Source organism: Tupaia chinensis, unplaced genomic scaffold (genome assembly GCF_000334495.1).
Source record: "Tupaia chinensis unplaced genomic scaffold, TupChi_1.0 Scaffold000244_1, whole genome shotgun sequence".
Lineage (NCBI taxonomy): Eukaryota > Metazoa > Chordata > Mammalia > Scandentia > Tupaiidae > Tupaia > Tupaia belangeri.
The window spans coordinates 1,286,591-1,294,776 of record NW_006159722.1 but is presented as its reverse complement, the minus strand read 5'-3'; the positions used below and the strand labels follow the sequence as shown (position 1 = coordinate 1,294,776).

General features: G+C 38.7%; 1 pseudogene; it reads left to right on the top strand.

Moving 5' to 3' along the window:
- Positions 1-4,385: 4,385 nt before the first annotated feature.
- Positions 4,386-5,159, top strand: LOC102473791 (methylsterol monooxygenase 1 pseudogene; annotated as a pseudogene).
- Positions 5,160-8,186: the final 3,027 nt, after the last annotated feature.

Sequence of the window (8,186 nt, the reverse complement as noted above, 5' to 3'; positions counted from 1 at the left end):
TCATTTCTGCCCCATAGATGTGCCGAGACTTCAGGTTCAATAGAAGTTCAAGTTCTCTTTTTCTCAGCACGCCGGAAGCAAGTACCTTGGTGAGCACTCTACTCAAGTGTTCATGGGGGTTGGGGGGGGCACACTAAATGTTAATGGAAGGGGCTCTTGGAAGCCAAAGAATACATTTTTTAATCCCAATTAATAGCTTATTATTTAAGATTTAAAATTGATTAAACTAATGTCCACAGAACTAAAGTTGTAGCAAATGGGGTGGTCAATACACTTTCAATAAAACATCTCGTTCTCTTTTTATGTGTAGATAATAATGAATTTGGCAACCCCCTGTCCCCCTTACTGTAAGTTGAGCGATGGTATCCTATCCACCTTTAACTGCTCTGGTTTTTGAACAGGGGATTTTTAAAACACTGCTGTCCTAGGTTCAGAACTAATGCCAGAAGAGTTAGTAAAACTGGGGAGAAGTGTAGAGCTTAGTTTTGCAATTCTCTTCCTGGGGTTATTTCTGTATTTTAAGTTATTATCTCATTTCATGTCAATGTCAACTTCAATGAAAACAGAAAACTCCTTTCTTCAGCCAGTTTATATTGCTCATGGGAAGTGAAGGAGAGGAAGAAGATGGAATTGTGTGAAAGGCTGGGGAAATTGTGACAGGGCACCTCATGCCAGTACCTGTGGCACGCTATGCTGAAACATGTGACTCAAAGTGTGAAGTGTCATCAGCAACCAGGTTTCTTGTCTCCATGTTCTGTGATCAAAATGGGAGAAGTAGAATTTGGTCAGTTTCTTTATAGAATAAAATGATACTATCAATAGTCTACCCTAATTTTGTGAAGATAAAACTCCAAATGGGCAGGAAAAATCCTCAAGGTGGCAGCACCTTCATAGCTTTCAAATCTTCCTCTAGTCTGGTTTTTAATTAGAACTAAAAATATAGTAACTACATAAGAACAATTGATATGGGAATAAATACTTACATGGTGCCACCAACCTGGAACTATGCAAGACATATTAAATTATTAATGATCTCTTCTGGTTTCTGGCTAAATATTGCTTATTTTGACGTTCACATGAAAGTATTCCCTAGCAAGAAAATATTGGAAGTTTATAGACTTGAAAATAAAACAGAACATAGAGTTCCAAGAATGAAGCTGTGGCCTGTGACTTCTGCACTAATCTAATTCATTGGGACTGCCTGGTTGTCATCACCAGCTGGCATTTCCAGGCCTTCATAGCCGGCCATGTCCTGTTGTGACCATTGTTCTGATCTCCCTGTCCTTCCTTAGGCTTAAGCAAGAAGTATAGTGGGAGATTTGAGCCAGGGTAATAACAAAGGAGAAGTGCTTTAAAACTAGAAGCAGGAAAAGGCAGGGGCGTGACAGCCAATCCGAAAGCTAGCAAAAGGTGAGTATAACTTCCTTGTTGGAACCTTATTGTTTTTAGCAAAAACAAAACAAAACAAAACAAAACAAAAAGAACATGGTAACCAATACAAAGTCCTCTTTTTTTCTGTCCTCAGCAAATGAGCCTATGAAAAATATTTAATCATCGAAACTATGGTCAGTTCAACTAACATTTTTTTTTCCTATAATAGAAGAAAATGTAGGACAAATGAACACACCCCACAAACCCTGATATGGCTTCATCTTTTTACATTCATGAGTATAAGTCTCCACAACATCAAAAGCAGATGAAAAGGAAATAAGCCATGCATTGCTTAAGGTGGGGCTACATTCTGAGAAATGTGTTCTTAGGTGATTTGGTCATTGTGCGAACATCAGAGAGCATACTCAGAGTCCTAGATCATATTGCCTATAACACACTGTGGTATACAGTATAACTTATTGTAATCTTATGGGACCTTTTGTATGCACGATCTACCATCGACGGGAGCATTGTTATGTGATGCACAACTGTATTAAAAAAACTAGCTGTCTATTCATACACCACTGAACTAGCCAGTTTGATTTTTAAAACTAAATTTACTGAATTAAATAAGCTGTCCTTGAGTAATTATAATTTAAATCTAGTGTGGTTTCAGAAACAGCTATGCCAGTCATTTTAAAGTTATTTATGATGCTACTATCATTTATCATCTATCAATTTCTCCGTCACCAAAGCTCAGAACCTGAGATTTACTTATTAGCACCCATTCAAATACCATCCACTGAAAAGTAACTCTGTCTGACACTGTGCTGAGGCCTCTTCAGCACTTTATTTTTCTTCACATCCTGTCAAGTCTGTCTTTCCCTCACGTTCTTGATTTTATTTTTCCTTTCCAGTCCCAGGTACTATAGGATAGACTATAATCTCTTAGTGGATATATTGTAAGTTTTTACATTTGCAGATGCTCTGTCTTTGAATCTATTCTATATATCACTACCACCTATTTGCATGATTCATTTTTACTAGCTGAAAAATCTACCATGATTGCATTGTTTATGAGATCAAAGGAAAAATTCCTTTTTCTACATTTAAAATATATTTGATCCCTCCACAAGGAAGTAAGTCTTCATTGTGTCCCAATACCTACCATGGTATTTTTTGGCTCTGGTACTTTGCTCGGGGTAGTCTCCTTAACCTCATGCCAAACTCAAGTATTTCCCTTAATGTCTCCTCTGCCTTATTTGCAATATCTCCCATATCATTTATTATTTCTACTTCATAATCTACCTCGATTTACTAATATTTTTTACACTAACTGTTTTCCTAACAAAATTGTATTATTTATTTTAAAGTTTAATTTGAAGAGAGTGAGAGAAGTATCCTTGAGTGGGTCTTAGCATGCCGTGTTCTTCCTCCTACCAACCCAACCAACCAGGATCACAGGCATGCATAACCATGAACCTGGGTTTCCCATATGGCTCCAGCTTCACACCACTGTGCCCTACCTCCTGTCTCACTGCAGCTGGGCCCAAAATTGTACTATTGTGAAAGACATATTCTGGGTCTTTTACTCATTTTGTCTTACCATGTTCACTACACAGTAGGTAGTCAATAATGAAGAAACAATTACCAAACTGAATATTTTTCTATGTCAATGTGTTAACCAATACATGACTATTACGATTCTTAATCCCAAAGCAGCATCTTTCACAAAGACAAACTGTCATTCTACTCATAAAAAAGGGAATTCAATTTAAGAATGCTCTTAACATGTAGTACAAACTGTTGAAAGGTTGAGTACTGTCATGTTGTAAAGCCAGCCACCTTTAGAGAACTGTGTGGTTGTTCATGTTACAGAAAATGTTTTTACTGTACTAGATTTTCATTAGAAACTGGAAGGTCAGGTTACTACAACATCCGTGTTGTTGTGGCATGTTTAATACAGGACAGCCTGACCTCTTATTCTCTCTTTATAATTTTATTTTCTCAAATAATACAGTGTCTACAAGGGTAAATTATGATATTTAGAGATATTTTTAAGACCATTTTGTATGAAGTGAGTAATTCTGACCACTGAGGATGGTTTTCTGCATCAAAGTACAAGATCAGAGGACAGTTACCCTTTACCATCGTCCCGATCAACTTTGAAGACCATAGTGACACAGCAAACAAGCTTTCTTTCACAGGACTTCTTAAATGTGAATCTTACCCATATCCGAGTGTCTCCATTACTGATACTGCTTCGGCCTCCCTTCAGCCTCCCAGGACTCTGGTGAAAGAAAAAAGAGGATGACTGGTTAGTACTGCCACTTTCACATACCATAGTTGCTTTAAAGACATATTTATTTCTGAAGCTATCTCTTGAAGAGAAAGCAGTGCAATTATATGACTTAGAAAAAACATAGGATATTTAGGAACTTACCCTTAAAAAGTGTTTGTTTTATTACCGCTCATGCCAATGTACACCTTCTATACTTGGCATAACTACCCTTAATTCTAAGTAGACTTCAATTTTCCAAAGATTGTCTTCTACAGATTAAATTAGCAGATATCAACTACTAGTGCTGCACAGGATTTACAAAAGCAGTCCATGACAAAGGACAGGTGAACTTCTGAGCAGAAGAGGCTGAACCTTGGAGAAAGCAGACTGCCCTTGGCTCTGGCATTTTGCTCGGGACAGCCTTACTGTTGGAAACCAGCACTCCCAGTCATTGCCTAGTTTAGTTTTCCTGCCAGCTTGACCAGATGACCTAGTTTGGATAGCCAGTATGTTCTGAGAATCCCAGTGGATACCGAAACTACAGAATTTTCTACATCTTATATATACTGTGCTATGATCAAGTTTAATTTTTAAATTAGGTACAGTAAGGGATTAGCAATAATAATAATAAAGCAGAACAATAATAATATATTGTGAAAAAAGCTGGGTGAGCCAGGCTGCAGTCACCTCAAGACCATCCAGAATTATAAGGCTGTCTCCAGAGATTTGAAAAATGGCAACAAATGAAACTGTCAGCATCTTGATTCAGCATCCCTGGCTGTGGAATATGTAGACTCGCTTTTGTCTGAGAATTTTCTGCAAGAACCATTTAAAAAATTATTTCTTGTTCTCTTTACCTAGATTTGTCTTCCAATCCATACCTTATATGAAAAGATATAAAATTCAATAGGATAAGCCAGAAACATGGGAAAATGTTTTAAAGTACTTCTTTTTTTACCACTTTTGTATCCAGCTGCCTTTGATTTGTGGAACCTATTATTTTACAGAGTATTTCAATATTCCTTTTGATTGGTAAAAAAAAGCCAAGTTGGTATATGCTTTTGGCAAAATGCTTTAGTTGTGTAGTCACTGAGGATATTTGGCACTATTTCATGCATGGATTCTTACATCACAAAAGAATATATGAATATATATTCATAAAGTTCATCATGAATTTCAGGCTCCATTTGGAATGGAATCTGAATATGCACATGCTTTGGAAACTGGATTTTTCATTGGAGAAAAGCTTTTGTGTGATCATGTCACTCTTCTCTGGGCATGGATGACCATTTGATAGAAATTACTGAAGTTCATAGTCAGTATGAGATTCCCCTCAATCCCCTAAATCTCATCTTTTTATGCTGAGTCTCAGCATCATGACTTCTATCACCTGAACTTCATTGGAAATTATGCTTTGATGTTTACATGGTGGGATAGATTATGAACAGACTCTCAGTTTAATGCTTACAATGAAAAGATGAAGAAGCTTGAGCAAAAAACTGAATAAATATCTCATGTAACCCTTCCCAAAGGTATACACTTCCTGAATTGAAACTAGTAGCTAACATTTCTTTTGGGGAACAGAAATAATCATGTGTCCTGGTTGCCATGTGATAAAAAGAACATTAATAACTTTTAATATCTTCCTAGTGGGAACTTTTTCTTCTTTACATACAAGTTCTGTATATGTAGAAATAAATATATATTTAAATACAAGATGGTAATAATAATATATTGTAATAAAAGTTATATACGTGTGGTCTTTCTCATTCTCAGACTGTCATATTGTAGTGTATCACGAGTTGCACTGTAACCATGAGAAGTGAAATTATGGGTAAGAAGGGAACACTGTATTCTATGTAGTCTCAGGATCAATAGCCAGGGAAAACTACAACCTGCACTTTATAGCTTGTGTGAGAATTATACCACTTGGTAAGCTTGACTCTGAGCTGAGATGGTATCAGTACGGAATGATGGAAAATTCAGGAGGAAAAAAATAGTTACTTTCCTCCCTCCTCTGGCCTAGATGTATGAATGATTATCCGGTAACACTATTTCCTTTTTGGTAATATAGTCTTTATCCTTTCCAAACGTTAGGCTGTAGGAAGTATACACACAAAAAGAGGAACAGATTTGTAGAGTAACAACTCACTAGAAGATGTATTCTAAAAATGAAATGTATCTATTTTCCGCAGATGCACTGGGCAGTATTTCACTCACAGTTCTTCCTCCTTCCTTTCCTGACACCATTGCTCAGCGCTCACTGCTTTCTACAACACCTTTGAAGAGCTCTCCACTCTATCTCCCACAATTCCGTAACGGGGTAGACATAAGCTGAGAGGTCCCAAGTTGTGTGTGGAAGAGAGTGAAGAGCCTGCCCAATCTTTCATTAGCTTCTGCCTTACTGTCCCTCTGCACCCTTGAGTCCTGCAGGTTTTGCAAAGTCTGTTAGAGAGAGAAATTACGTGTATTGTATTATAAAAAAGTTTATTAAAGAATTTTTTGAAAGTTTGTGTCAATAAGAGAGGCAAAGAGATGCAGAGAAAGACAGATAGCATCCTCAACAGAGTCCCAACACCGATTCACTCCAGCCAAAGCCAGCCTTGGATCATGGGCACATGCATATCCCCAGAGGAGGCTTCTGGTCACAAATCTAGAACTTTCCCATGTGAATCAGTTTCACAGGTGTTGTGCTTTATTGCTGTGACACTACCCAATCCCTATTAAGGAAATATTTATAAATTTTCTTAAATGCTCTTAAAAATGCTTGAGGAAGAGGAAAATAAGTAGAAAACATACTACAAAACAGATTGGTGAAACACTCAAAATGGGCTTCTGCAGGAGGAGTTACTGATTCTGAAGTCTTTCCTGGGTCTCTATGGTGAAACACTCAAAATGGGCTTCTGCAGGACGAGTTACTGATTCTGAAGTCTTTCCTAAGAAGGACCTTGAATTAGTTTCTGATGTCTGTCTAAATTAACACCTGGTTATGGAGAGTTAAGACCCATTCGTATGAGTCAAGAATGAAGTGGGACCAGCGGTTAGCGTAATGGCTATGTCGCTGGACCCCATGTAGTCGACTGCGGTTCAAGTCCTGGACCCAGCGGCTTAAACTCACACCCGGTGCGTGTGCATGCATGCCCAAGATCCCGAGAGGAGAATGGATTGCGGCGTGGCCATCCCCCCTGGGGGGTGATTTCTCGCTGTCTGTCTCTCTGTCTTTCTGGCGAGCACACGCACCATATAGCAAAAACCTCTCAAAAAAAAAAAAAAAAAAAAAAATATCAAAGTTGTGCTCCTGAAATCTTGGTGGCAGGCAGCTAGGAGCAGCCCAGAGTTTCTAGTGTGGTGGGAACATTGATTTTCCTGCTGCTTGTTTGACTTGTCTTTTCACACTCTAGAAAATATGGCAGAAAATATTTTGGTGTCTAGGATCAAGTGACTGAACTAAAGTTATCCTGACTCTCTATCTTATTTATTTATTTATGATAGAGTGAAGGAGAGATCATGGGGAGAGAAAATGAGAGAGATAAATATTTCTGACAGGGTCCCAGTGTGATCCTTCAGTCCCAGTCTCTTAGCCAGCTAGGAGCACAGGGGTGTGCCCCCATGCCTAGCCTCTTTAGGTTGGACCAGAAACTGCAACCAGACCTCTCATTGCAGTCTCTGTCATCACAAAGCGGCACTGTTGCTATTTAAGTCACTGTACCTGGGCATCCTTACCTACTTATCATCAAATTTTCTGTCATGGATATAAGCAGAAAAAAAGCTAAGAGCAGAGAAAGTTTGTGGCTAGGTGAACATTCAAGCATGAATTACAATGCTTGGAGATTGACCAACTATGATCCATGAAATGATCTGCACATGCCCATTCCTTGGCGAGTGCACCCATGCTCCTAACTCAGGTTCCACAGTCCGAGCCTGAGCTGAGGACTCTAGCTTTAGAGCTGTTCTGAACACCTGGCCCTATATCTGGTGCCACCATAGTTGTCTGTGGGCTGCACCAGAGCTAATGCCAAAAGAGATCCCCTTGGTGACTCCTTCTTATGAGAAAAGGAGAATCCCAACAGTGTCCCCACTGAAGACCTCAATAGTCCCCACTGCCTTTGCTTCTGCCATAAATACCTGCAGCCCTGACAGCTGAGGCCCACACAGTTTTCACTGACACTGACTTCAGCTCATGGAGCTGCACAGAGATTACATCACTGATGTCTTCTGGAGCCAGAGTTGCAACACACCAGTCAACAAGTGCCTTCTCAGCCAGCTGCAGGTGAAATTATTTTCTCACTAAATTTAGTCTGTAAAGTTTAGAAGAGGCAACTACTCCAACAAATGTTCAGACATCAACACAAGTCCCTGACAAACAAACAAACAAACAAAACGAGGAACTATGACATTACGAAAGGAACACAATTCTCTAGCAACTGATCCCAAAGCAGTGAAGATCCACAAATTACTTGAAAAGTAAAAGAATTATTTTAAGAAAATTCAATGAGATACAAGAGAACATAGACAACTCAGTGAATTCAGAAAA